Raw genomic sequence first — 11,833 nt, forward strand, 5'->3', positions numbered from 1 at the left:
GTTCCAAGGCTGCAGATAATAAGGTTTCATGGTGTCATATGTAAAGGTGATGCTAATATTTTATAGTTAATTGATACTTTGCTTTTTGTTGTTGCTGTTGTTGTTGTTTGGGGGGGGGCTGAGGGTATTTATTTATTTATTTATTTACTTGAATTGGGTATTTATTTTATTTACATTTCCAAAGCTATCCCAAAAGTCCCCTACACGCTCCCCCACCCACTCCCCTACCCACCCACTCCCACTTCTTGGCCCTCGCTTTCCCCTTTACTGAGGCATATAAACTTTGCATGACCAATGGACCTCTCTTTCCACTGATGGCCGACTAGGCCATCTTCTGATACACATGCAGCTAGAGACATGAGCTCCAAGGAGGTATTGGTTAGTTCATATTGTTGTTCCACCTATAGGATTGCAGATCCCTTCAGCTCCTTGGGTACTTTCTCTAGCTCCTCCATTGTGGGCCCTGTGATCCATCCAATAGCTGACTGTGAGCATCCACTTCTGTGTTTGCCAGGCCCTGGCATAGTCTCACAAGAGACAGCCATATCTGGGTCCTTTCAGCAAAATCTTGCTAGTGTATGCAATGGTGTCAGCGATTGGAAGCTGATTATGGGATGGATCCCCGGATATGGCAGTCTCTAGATGGTCCATCCTTTCGTCTCAGCTCCAAACTTTGTCTCTATAACACTTCCATGGTTGTTTTGTTCCCAATTCTAAGGGGCAAAGTGTCCACACTTTGGTCTTCATTCTTCTTGAGTTTCATGTGTTTAGCAAATTGTATCTTATATCTTGGGTATTCTAAATTTCTGGGCTAATATCCACTTATCATTGAGTACATATTGTGCGAGTTCCTTTGTGATTGGGTTACCTCACTCAGGATGATGCCCTCCAGGTCCATTGATACTTTGAAATAAAACCACCTTGCCAGATGCCAGCTTCCAGGTTATTAGTTAATCTGTATACTGATGTTCATCCCTTCCAACATTACGAGGAAAATAATGGTGAAGATGATTCCATCATGCTTATAACCTTAGCTATCAGGCGGTAGAAGCAGGGGGATTGCCACAAGTTTAAGGTCAGTCTGGTCTACACAGCAGCTTCCAGGCTGGTCAGGCCTGTGTTATAAAGGGACAAGGGAGGTAAAAGGAGAGAAGTAAGAAAAGAGAGAGTGGGGGGATTAACTTAAATGTCCATATATGACATGACACATGAATATTAGTTATCTGTAATAGCATAAACATTTCCTTACAAAGTTTAGCTGGAATTAACACACTAAATAACATTGTGAAGTTACTTTGAATGTCTAGATAACAAGGCCAATTAGGTAGTTAAAATGTTAGTCTACTTTAATGAACAATGAAAGCTTTGTTTCTCTTTGTCAGCCTAGAGCAGATCTTATGAAATTAGTTTATGCCTCACTAAGTGTTAATCTTCACATTGTAGGTCAAGTGTTTCTTATAAACACAGGTAACAGACATGAGGGACAGGGAAAAAACAGTTGCTTATAAAACCAAACTCAAGGTTTTTTGATAGTCTCCATTTCTGCTAGTGTTTAGTTTGCTACCTAGGGAGAGAGATTTATTTCTGTCTTTAGAAGATTTTTTTAAAAATATGGAAATTTCAGTTCATTTGATACATGTCTTTTGTTTGTGGAAAATGATGATTGGTAGGTCCAAGATTATCCCAGATCTTTTGGTGTATCAGGACGGAGGAAATACTGTAAGGTATTGAGAAATCAGGACTTAACTACCTAGCACTCATCTTATTCTCATCTTATTAGGGAATGGATATAGCACTAGGGATTGTTTAAAGGGGGTCTAAGGAGCAGAATGATCCGAACACAGTCTGAGAATTATCTTCTTAAATAATATTTTACCATTGCTGTGCCAAGGATCATGTCACAGAATATGTAACACAGGGAAGAAGAGCTGCCACTAAGATAGGGACCTCTACAACCCACCCCACCTGATAGATCTGGACAGCAAATTGAGTTACATTCCTAAAGTTAAGTCCTTGGCAAAGTAGGTGACCCTGACAGGCAGAACTTCAGTCATAAGGGATTGTCAGCTGAAAGATGCCAGCAGTTCAAGTATGGAGACTCACGGTCTTTGCATTGTGTTGGGTGGGGGTGGGGGTCTCGGGCAAGCACGTCTATTACCATGCTGAAATTCTGGAACAGTCAACAATTCTGTCTTCACAGACCACATAACACCATGGAGAGAGCATTGTTCTGAGTATGGGTTGTGTGTGTGTATGCCTTAGCATAGGTTCAAATACATTGTGGGAAATATGACTATATCTAGGCTCTCTTTTTTGTTGGGTTTTTTTTTTGGTTCTGTTTTGTTTTGCTGTTTGTTTTTGAGAAAGGGACCTGTCCTATAGCAAGATTATTCCCAGACTTTCAATCCTCTGGCCTCTGCCTCCCAAATGCTGGGATTGAAGATGTGTGTCCACAATATACTTAATTTCTTTAGTATAATGTTAATAATTAATTAACAGATTAACTTCTTAATCTGTTAACATTAAGAAAAAATAGCAGAACACAAAAAAGACTTTTAGAGTTATTAAAGATACGGTATAATTTTTATAAATTGCAATATGAATAATAATCTGTGTATGAAATGACAATACAAGAGCTTCGGAGAAAAAAGTATTTCCACTCATCCTCTCTGCAGTTATGACTAAGTGAGCAGTGGGACTATGAGGTTGGCTATGAGAAAGTCAGCCCCACCACACATCAGTTTCTCTGACCTAAGACAGTAATTTTACCTCCGTTAGCCTTTGACTCTTTTCCTAGTAAGTTTTAAAGATTTTATTTGAACTATGTTTCCATGCATCTGTCTGATAGTATATGTGTGCATGTACAGGCCAGAGGCATTAAATTAGATTCTCCAGGAGATGGAGTTATGGGTGTTTGTGAGCCAGCCAAGAAAACGTTGAGAAGTGAACTCGGGTTCTCTCAAATGCAGCGCATGCTCTAAACCACTAAGCCACTTCTCCAGGCCCCCTGGCTAGTTTAGAAGGGGGAGAATATAATGCTACCATATTATAGGTCTGTTTCAAAGGCTAAATAAGATGACAATATATTTTTTATAATTACCATGTCTTCAGTTGCATAATATTTCTGTTTTCGTTTCTTGTTACTGTAACTGAATAGCTAAAATCATTGACTTATACAAGAAAGTTTGTGGGCAGTCGCGGCTGGGCAGTCAGGCCCGAGGACCAGTGGTGTCCAGACTTACCTTTGACCTTTCCCTGCCCGCCTTCCGCCTAGCTTTTGAACCACGCCTCCTCCAAGTTTTTCTGATCCAGCGCATTAGACCTGTACCCAAATCATGTTCCCGGTAAAGGTGAAAGTGGAGAAATCAGAGATGGAGATGGCCAAAGCCCGGAACCAGCTGGATGCCGTTCTTCAGTGTCTGCTGGAGAAGAGTCACGTGGACAGGGAACGCCTGGATGAAAAAGCTGGGAAAACCCCCTTGGAAACGCACAACAAGGGTTGTTCCATTGCTGCCACAGGCAAAAGGCCATCTGCCCACTTCCCCACCAGCAGAGGAAGAAGAGGAGGGAGATGGACGATGGGCTCGCTGAGGGGGGTCCTCAGAGATCCAATACCTATGTGATCAAGCTATTTGACCGGAGTGTGGACTTGGCCCAGTTCAGTGAGAACACACCACTGTACCCCATTTGCTTCGCCTGGATGCGCAACAGCTCCACAGTGTGAGAGCGCGAGCACTCATCCTGCTCACCACTGCCTCCTCTTCCAGAGGATGGAGAGGGTTCAGAGGTCATCAACAGCAAAAACCATGATGTGTACAAGCTGCCTCCACCCACAGTCCCTGGACCACTTGGAGATGCCTGTAGATCCAGAAATCCATCCCCACTGCAGCCTGACACCCAGGGTACCCCTGATGAGGAACCTTCCGAGACTGAACCTTCTCCTTCCACACTTATCTATAGCAACATGCAACGTTGGAAACGCATACGCCAGAGGTGGGAGGAGGCATTTCATTGGAACCAGCTTCGTTACTCAGAAAGTATGAAGATCCTACGGGAGATGTATGACCGGCAGTGACCTTCCCAGTAACCCCACCCGAATAAACCTACCCCCCAACCCACAAAAAAAAAAAAAAAAAGTTTGTTTTAATTCATGTCTCTGATGCTTCCAGGCTATAATCACAACTTTTGGCTGTGATGAGATAGCATATCATGTAAGGGAACGTTGTAGGTTATCTATGAGTGACTCACTAGCCAAGAGGAAAATCAACAGTTGTGTGAGCTGGGACACCAAATATCCTTCAGGGGTTTCTTCCTAAAAGTTCGACAACACTACCCTGGGGCACAAAGGCACACGTCCCAAACCTTGAGAGACATATCCAAAGCCATGGTAATTTCTAAAATGTTTAATAATTTCATTTTTAAAAGCTTGAATACATCTATGCGGAAGAATAATTGCTACTTACTGGCAGCTACAGTATCGATTTTCCAATTTTTACTTCAAGTAAAACTTGAGTTGTTTGTGTAGTATGAGTGAATATTTTTCATAGGACTGTGTCTCTTGGTGTTCCTAAAATTATTTCAAGCATATCACATTAGTTTGAAATTTTGGAGGAGAAAAAAAGCAATTGTGTAAAAACTATTTTAAAGGTAAGGACTGTTGGCCTGTCTAGTTTATAAGTTTACAAGTATAAATGTATTTACAAATATTTCCAGCTCATTTTAAGGAATATTTAATATCAACGAAGGTAATTCCATTAAGAAAAAACTTGACATCAAGTATCTAAATACCAAAGAAACCCAAATACTTTTTAATATACCTTATTGCAGCCCTAAAGATATTCTAGAAAGGTGTAGGCATGTCTCTGAGGGCGTGGGAGAAGGACACCAAGATAGGGTAGATTTTGAGAACAGCAAATACATTTCATCAAGTAGAATTGGTTTAAAAAATAGAATCCACAAATACTGTGGATCACCTATATATAGCCTGAATAACAGGAAGGGAAGGGCAACCTATAAGTCGTCATCCTCTCCTCTAAGGAGAAGTCTGGCACAGTAGCTATCATCAATATAAGTTAGATGAATGAAGTTAGGAACAATATCCCCTTGTCGGTTTGCCTGCTGAACACAGACCTACTGAAGACAGAGGAGAGCATGAAGTGCACACAGAATCTCATCGTTTGCCACTTCCCACAATTTATACCTCCTTTTATATTTAAAAACAAAAACAAAAAATAAACAACAATAAAATTGTAGTGGCTTGTATTCTTATGTTAATTTGGGTCCTCCAAACCATTCACATGAAAGTCCACAAATAAGACACTCAGAGACCCTGTCCCCAGTTGGTTCTTATTGGTAAATAAAGATGCCCACAGCCAATGGCTGGGCAGGGGAAGCAGAGTCTGGACTTTTAGGATTCCCAGGCTGGGGAAAAGGGAAGGAGGAAGAAGAAGGGACGCACTATACCAGAAGGAGAGGAGAGACACCGCACCTGAGAAAGTATGAGACAGAGAGCATAGCTCCATGTAGAAGCCAGGAGAAAGGGGCCCAAAAGGGCTGCCTCACTGAGTCCATGGCAGCCATATGGAATATAGGATTTAGTATGTAATAACTCAGGATTATCAGAGGGAGGTAGATTAGCCACATGGAGATTAGAAAGTGGCCCAGCCCTTGAGCTGATTAAGGCATATCAAAATATAAGGCTGTGTGTGTGTGTTTCATTCGAGAACCCAGACCATTGGTGAGGGTAACGAGAAACACTGACACTGATGAGATTTATTTAATTTGTTAATATTACATAAAACAATTGGGTAAACTTTACATTTAGATTCTTCCTTTAAAAGTGCATTGTACAACGTATTTTGCTGTTTTTCCCTCTCCAATTCCTTCCAGATCCTCCCTACCTCCCAAACCTCCCAGTTTATATATTTAAAAAAATGCTAACAAAAACAAAAATGAGAAAACAAGAAACACAATGTAAATAAGAGAATGGGTTTTAAATCTACTTAGATACATCTATATATTTAAAGTGCTTGCTCACTTCTGACTTGGTTTCCATAGGGATGTTTAAAATCTTTCACAATCTGCTCTTTGCACAAGAACTTTGAAAACAGAATAATGTCTTGATAACTTTCTGCTGATTCATCTTTGTTCTCTCACCCTAAGGGAACAAAGGACTCTCTAAGCACCTTGTGCTGTGACCTGGAGAGTGCTATGGGGTCCCAGCAGCACTTAAGGTCATTTTCACACTGACTACACAGACCTATACACATCCACACACTCTGAATTCTTTGCACGTAAGATTTGGTTAGTACTCAATTCAGGGATATATTCTTCTATTCTTTGTCCCTAAAGGCTAAGACAAACAGGTTTAATGATGGGAGATAGATAGATAGATAGATAGATAGATAGATAGATAGATAGATAGATAGATAGACAGACAGACAGGGATGGGTGAAGACAGTTGGGGGAAATTGGCTTTTAGCTATTGTTATAGCAAAGAAATGCCATAACATAGAAAAGTTTTACATATATTTATTATGGTTTGTGGCAGAAGCTACTAGAAATGCTTACCGAGTATAGAATAGTAATCGAGATGAAGAGAAAAATCCCCCCCCCAAAAAAAAACAAAACCTCAGATGATTGTGCTCTAGACATCTCTGAACCCTTTGAAAAATAATGGATGAGAATGATAACTTCAGGCTAGCTAATTGATAGTCATATTTGCTGAATAGAAAATCAGATAAAATGCCATGACTAAGGTCACAAGTTGGAGACCCTGGGTGCCCATAGAATGATTTGCTACAAACTCTAAGTCCTAGGAACCTGGTATAGGGAACAGAGGTGGAGGGCAAATCAACAACTCTAGAGTCTAAAAGTCTAATGACCACATGGGAAAAAACAAAAGTGAATGGTCCCTGATTGCCTAATTCACTTCTACACTGTCTTTTGGTCCATCCAGGCCACCAACTTACTGTGTAATTGCGACACATATTGAGATGGATCCTCCCTCCTAGTCTTCCAGATTTGCAGAACAACCTGCTCTGTACTCCAGACTCACAAATCCAAAGAAAATGCTATCCAAGCATTCACTGCTCCAGTGAATTGACACATACAACTTGCTGTCCTATACCCCTCCTCTTCTTCCCATCTCCTCTTCCTCCTTTCCACATGGAATTGAGTATAATTCAGTGTAAAGGGCATACATCGTAGACATGTTCTACCTTTAAAAAGACAATGTCCATATTTCCAATTATGTAACTATGTTGTTTGTAGTCTATGGAAGAAATTCATATTAAACACGACTATGCTTTATTAAACATACCCATGCTTTCACAATAACCCAAAAGGCCAGTTGGTATTCTGATCACCACTATATAGTTGAGAAAACTGCCATTAGCTTAAGAAGTTGAAGAAGTTTTGCTCTAGGCCTGGAAATTAAGATGTATAAAAATCACCATGGATGACCAAGGTCATTCACTTGGCCATTAAACGTTTCTGTCTCTCTAAAGATACAAGACATGAGCATCCAACGGCTGCCTGATGCAGAGTTTCATTACCATTCTTCCACTGAAGTGATCATCATGGTTTTATCCCCTCTTAACTTATTACTTACAAGGTTGTTTAAGTCCTTTAAAATATTAAATATTTAATTAGTCCCATTACAGCATTTCCCCGGAGCAAATAGTTAGCCCGTATAATTGTTATGTTGGTTAAAAAGAAGAGCAAAGGGAGACTTAAGCATAAATTAACAATAATAAAGCAGACCATTACACTTCATGCCCAGACATTAGCGTGGAGAACTCCCTTCCAGTAAAATTGTAAGGGTGATTATTAAAATCACTCTTTACAGATGACCTTACTGGTCACACTTTAACTGGGCCTCCACTCAGTCAAAATGACCAGCCAATCCATTAAAGCTAAGTTTATCATTCCCGAAGTGTCGGTCAAAGAGTTCTGCATCAGAATGACCTAAGGGTTTTGTCACAAATAGCGACATTTGTCCTCACATGAAGTATGGTTCTGCATTCTTAACAAACATTTCTGGGTGCTTCTGGATTAAAATACCAATAAACTCTTATTTGTAATAAATATAGGTGAAACATTATTTTCTAAAATAATGGTTGGAAATTTGTTTTCTTACCAGTTGGGAAAATATATCTTCAAGTATGGACTATCCTTCATTCAATAAGCATTACACTCTTAGGCAGAGAATCCACAGGTAACCAGAGCTTCGTCACTATTTTATGTTGAATGACCTTAACACAGTTGACTAAAATTTTACTTTTTTTTTTTTTAAAGATTTATTTATTTATTATATGTAAGTACACTGTAGCTGTCTTCAGACACTCCAGAAGAGGGCATCAGATATCGTTACGGGATGGTTGTGAGCCACCATGTGGTTGCTGGGATTTGAACTCTGGACCTTCGGAAGAGCAGTCGGGTGCTCTTACCCACTGAGCCATCTCACCAGCCCAAAATTTTACTTTTTAAATCTCCTTTCAGCTAATGCGTGTCCATATGCTTCAATAACCATTCTTCAGAATTCTAGATAGTAAACTAAAAACTTGCTTTATTTTAAAACAGACTTGAAAATCAAGCTTTGTGCTCTCTAAACACACGGGCATCCCCTGTTATATAATCAAGAAATTTTTCAGCCATGAGAATTCCCACTAAGAGGAGAAAAATGCTTCTCTGCAGGATGTCAGCATCCCTACCAACATGCCTGGCAGCATAAACCTCCTCCAGCCAACAGCAGAACATTCCATCAGTTTAGTTCTACATACGAAGGTGAAAATTCAAACTCACATGTTTAACACTAACTAAAAACTCCATTTAAGTGTATCTAATGTTCAGAGGAATCTCCTCTATGGAGCTGAGCACAGGATGTATTCAGACAAAGCTGTCACACCATTTTCTCTATGTTCTGCTATTAGACCATTAAGAAAATCACACTGCAATATATTGTTTTCAATCCCCCCAAAACTGCTTCACAAAAATCTAACTTCAGAGTGATGACCTAAGCACTTATTAAGGGCAAGCAAAGCAATGTCATATTTAGTAGTTTTGGGTTTTCTAAACAAACCTATTATGCTACCTTAAGAATTTCCAGACAGAGATGTCAGGCCTTTTTTTTTTTAGTATTCAGTGTCAAAAAAATATGTTCCAATCTAGATGACCATAAATGATTCCAGTCATTCTACTTTGAAAACCAGGCAGCTTCTACATTTCTCTGCCTGACCTCACTGCCCAAAGGATGGTAATTCAATTTAGTTTTCAAGAACACCAACTAATTCATTTCATATGTATGATAACAAGCAAGTTTCACCATTATAAATGTGTTTCTAGAATTCCTCTTTTATCTTGACTTTTGAAAGTAAACTTTATAATGAGAAGTAATGTATAATGTTTGAAAGGTGCAAACAAAGAAGGTTCAGAAAAGTCATAAGGCTTAAGCGAGCAAATAAAGGTGTGACCAGGAAAGTGAAAGATCACCTGGATATACAGAGAGAAAAAGCAGTTAGGACAGAATCAATTTTCCTTATTTTATGACCACAAGACCATGTTAACTAACAGTGATACCACCAAAACTTATCACTGATAAACTACACAGGCACAAGCATAACACAAGGTCATTGTCAGACAAGCTTAAAACCAGATGAGGAAGCGGAACTATTGAAAGATACTGACATATACTCTAACTTTCATGAAGAAAAAATCCTAAAATCCAGGAGACTGATAAGCTTTGAAAATGGAATAAACTTTGCAATGCTGTGTATTTAACTAACTAAAACTATTTTTCAAAATTATACTTCCAGTCTGAATCTTCATTGTACCTGCAAATCACCAGGGAATTGCCTTAAAATTGAGTTTTCCTTTGGAACCCACATTATTGAGACAGAGCAGTTTAACTCACTGGAGGCCAGAGGCAGTTAGCTGGGACTGCAATGTCATGAGGAGCCCTCAGAGATAATAAAGACTAAATAAAATCTGAGCCTTATCACTTGAAAGGTGTCTGTCATTGGCCATGTGCCTTATCCACCAGTTACCTCTTTCTTTACAACAGAAGAGGATATGAAAAGACAAAAACATGGACAATTAAAACCATCAGTAAACACTCTTTGTTTGCTTTGCTTATTGTTTTCTGGGAGAATTTTTGTTAATGAGAATTAATAGCAGTGGGGTAGAGTATGTTATGTATTTCAACATACACTGATAAAATGAAGGTAGTTTATCTTAAGATGCAATGCTTGAGATCTTCATACTCTTCTGCCCTAAAACATCCTCAATTACATATAAACTTAGCCTATGCTGTAGATTTTTGTAAAGTTTAGCTGCCTTACCCACAGATCTTGAAACACCAGAACTTACTCTTCTAACCTGTCTGTGTTTGAGTACCTGTGATGTAACCTCTTTTAGTGAGGTTTGTTGAGAATCAGAGATTTTGTCTTTGTCATAAAAAACATCCATTTCAGGATTTAATAACAAATTAAAAAAACAAACCTGAGTCTATTAAAATGTTTTCCATGGGAAAGGCCAATATTAAGGCTGACAGGTGGTGGTGGATGTGTGAATATTTGAATGAACTTACACTTACTTCATGCCCCTCTAACCAAATACTGGATAGCAAAACTCTGGGATATTATTCTAATTTTAATCCAATCATCAAGTACCTCAAAATAAGTGGAGATGTTCAAGGCCTGGGGAGTCACTAAGAAAGGAAGGGACTCCATGTTTTTTTTTTTAAATTAGGTATTTTCTTCATTTACATTTACATTGCTATCCCAAAAGTCCCCCATACCCTCCCCCACGACTCCTGACCCACCCACTCCCACTTCTTGGCCCTGGCATTCCCATGTAATGAGGCATATAAACTTTGCACGACCAATGGGCCTCTATTTCCACTGATGCCCAACTAGGCCATCTTCTGATACATATGCAGCTAGAGACACGAGCTCCAGGGGGTACTGGTTAGTTCATATTGTTGTTCCACCTATAGGGTTGCAGATCCCTTTAGCTCCTTGGGTACTTTCTCTAGCTCCTCCATTGGGGGCCCTGTGATCCATCCAATAGCTGACTGCGAGCATCCACTTCTGTGTTTGCTAGGCCCCGGCATAGTCTCACAAGAGACAGCTATATCAAGGTCCTTTCAGCAAAATCTTGCTAATGTATGCAATGGTGTCAGCATTTGGAGGCTGATTATGGGATGGACCCCCGGGTATGGCAGTCTCTAGATGGTCCATCCTTTCATCTCAGCTCCAAACTTTGTCTCTGTAACTCCTTCCATGGGTGTTTTCTTCCCAATTCTAAGAAGGGGCAAAGTGCCCACACTTTGGTCTTTGTTCTTCTTGAGTTCATGTGTTTTGCAAATTGTATCTTATATCTTGGGTATTCTAAGTTTCTGGGCTAATATCCACTTATCAGTGACTAGATATCATGTGAGTTCTTTTGTGATTGGGTTACCTCACTCAGGATAATGCCCTCCAGGTCCATCCATTTGCCTAGGAATTTCATAAATTCATTCTTTTTAATAGCTGAGTAGTACTCCATTGTGTAAATGTACCACATTTTCTGTATCCATTCCTCTATTGAGGGGCATCTGGGTTCTTTCCAGCTTCTGGCTATTATAAATAAGGCTGCTATGAACATAGTGGAGCATTTGTCCTTCTTACTGGTTGGAACATCTTCTGGATATATGCCCAGGAGAGGTATTGCATGACCCTCCAGTAGTACCATGTCCAATTTTCTGAGGAACCGCCAGACTGATTTCCAGAGTGGTTGTACAAGCTTGCAATTCCACCAAAAATGGAGGAGTGTTCCTCTTTCTCCACATCCT

General features: G+C 39.7%; 1 pseudogene; it reads left to right on the forward strand.

Moving 5' to 3' along the window:
- Positions 3,191 to 4,120, forward strand: Gm8802 (predicted gene 8802; annotated as a pseudogene).

The sequence above is a fragment of the Mus musculus genome, chromosome 5, assembly GCF_000001635.26.
Source record: "Mus musculus strain C57BL/6J chromosome 5, GRCm38.p6 C57BL/6J".
NCBI lineage: Eukaryota > Metazoa > Chordata > Mammalia > Rodentia > Muridae > Mus > Mus musculus.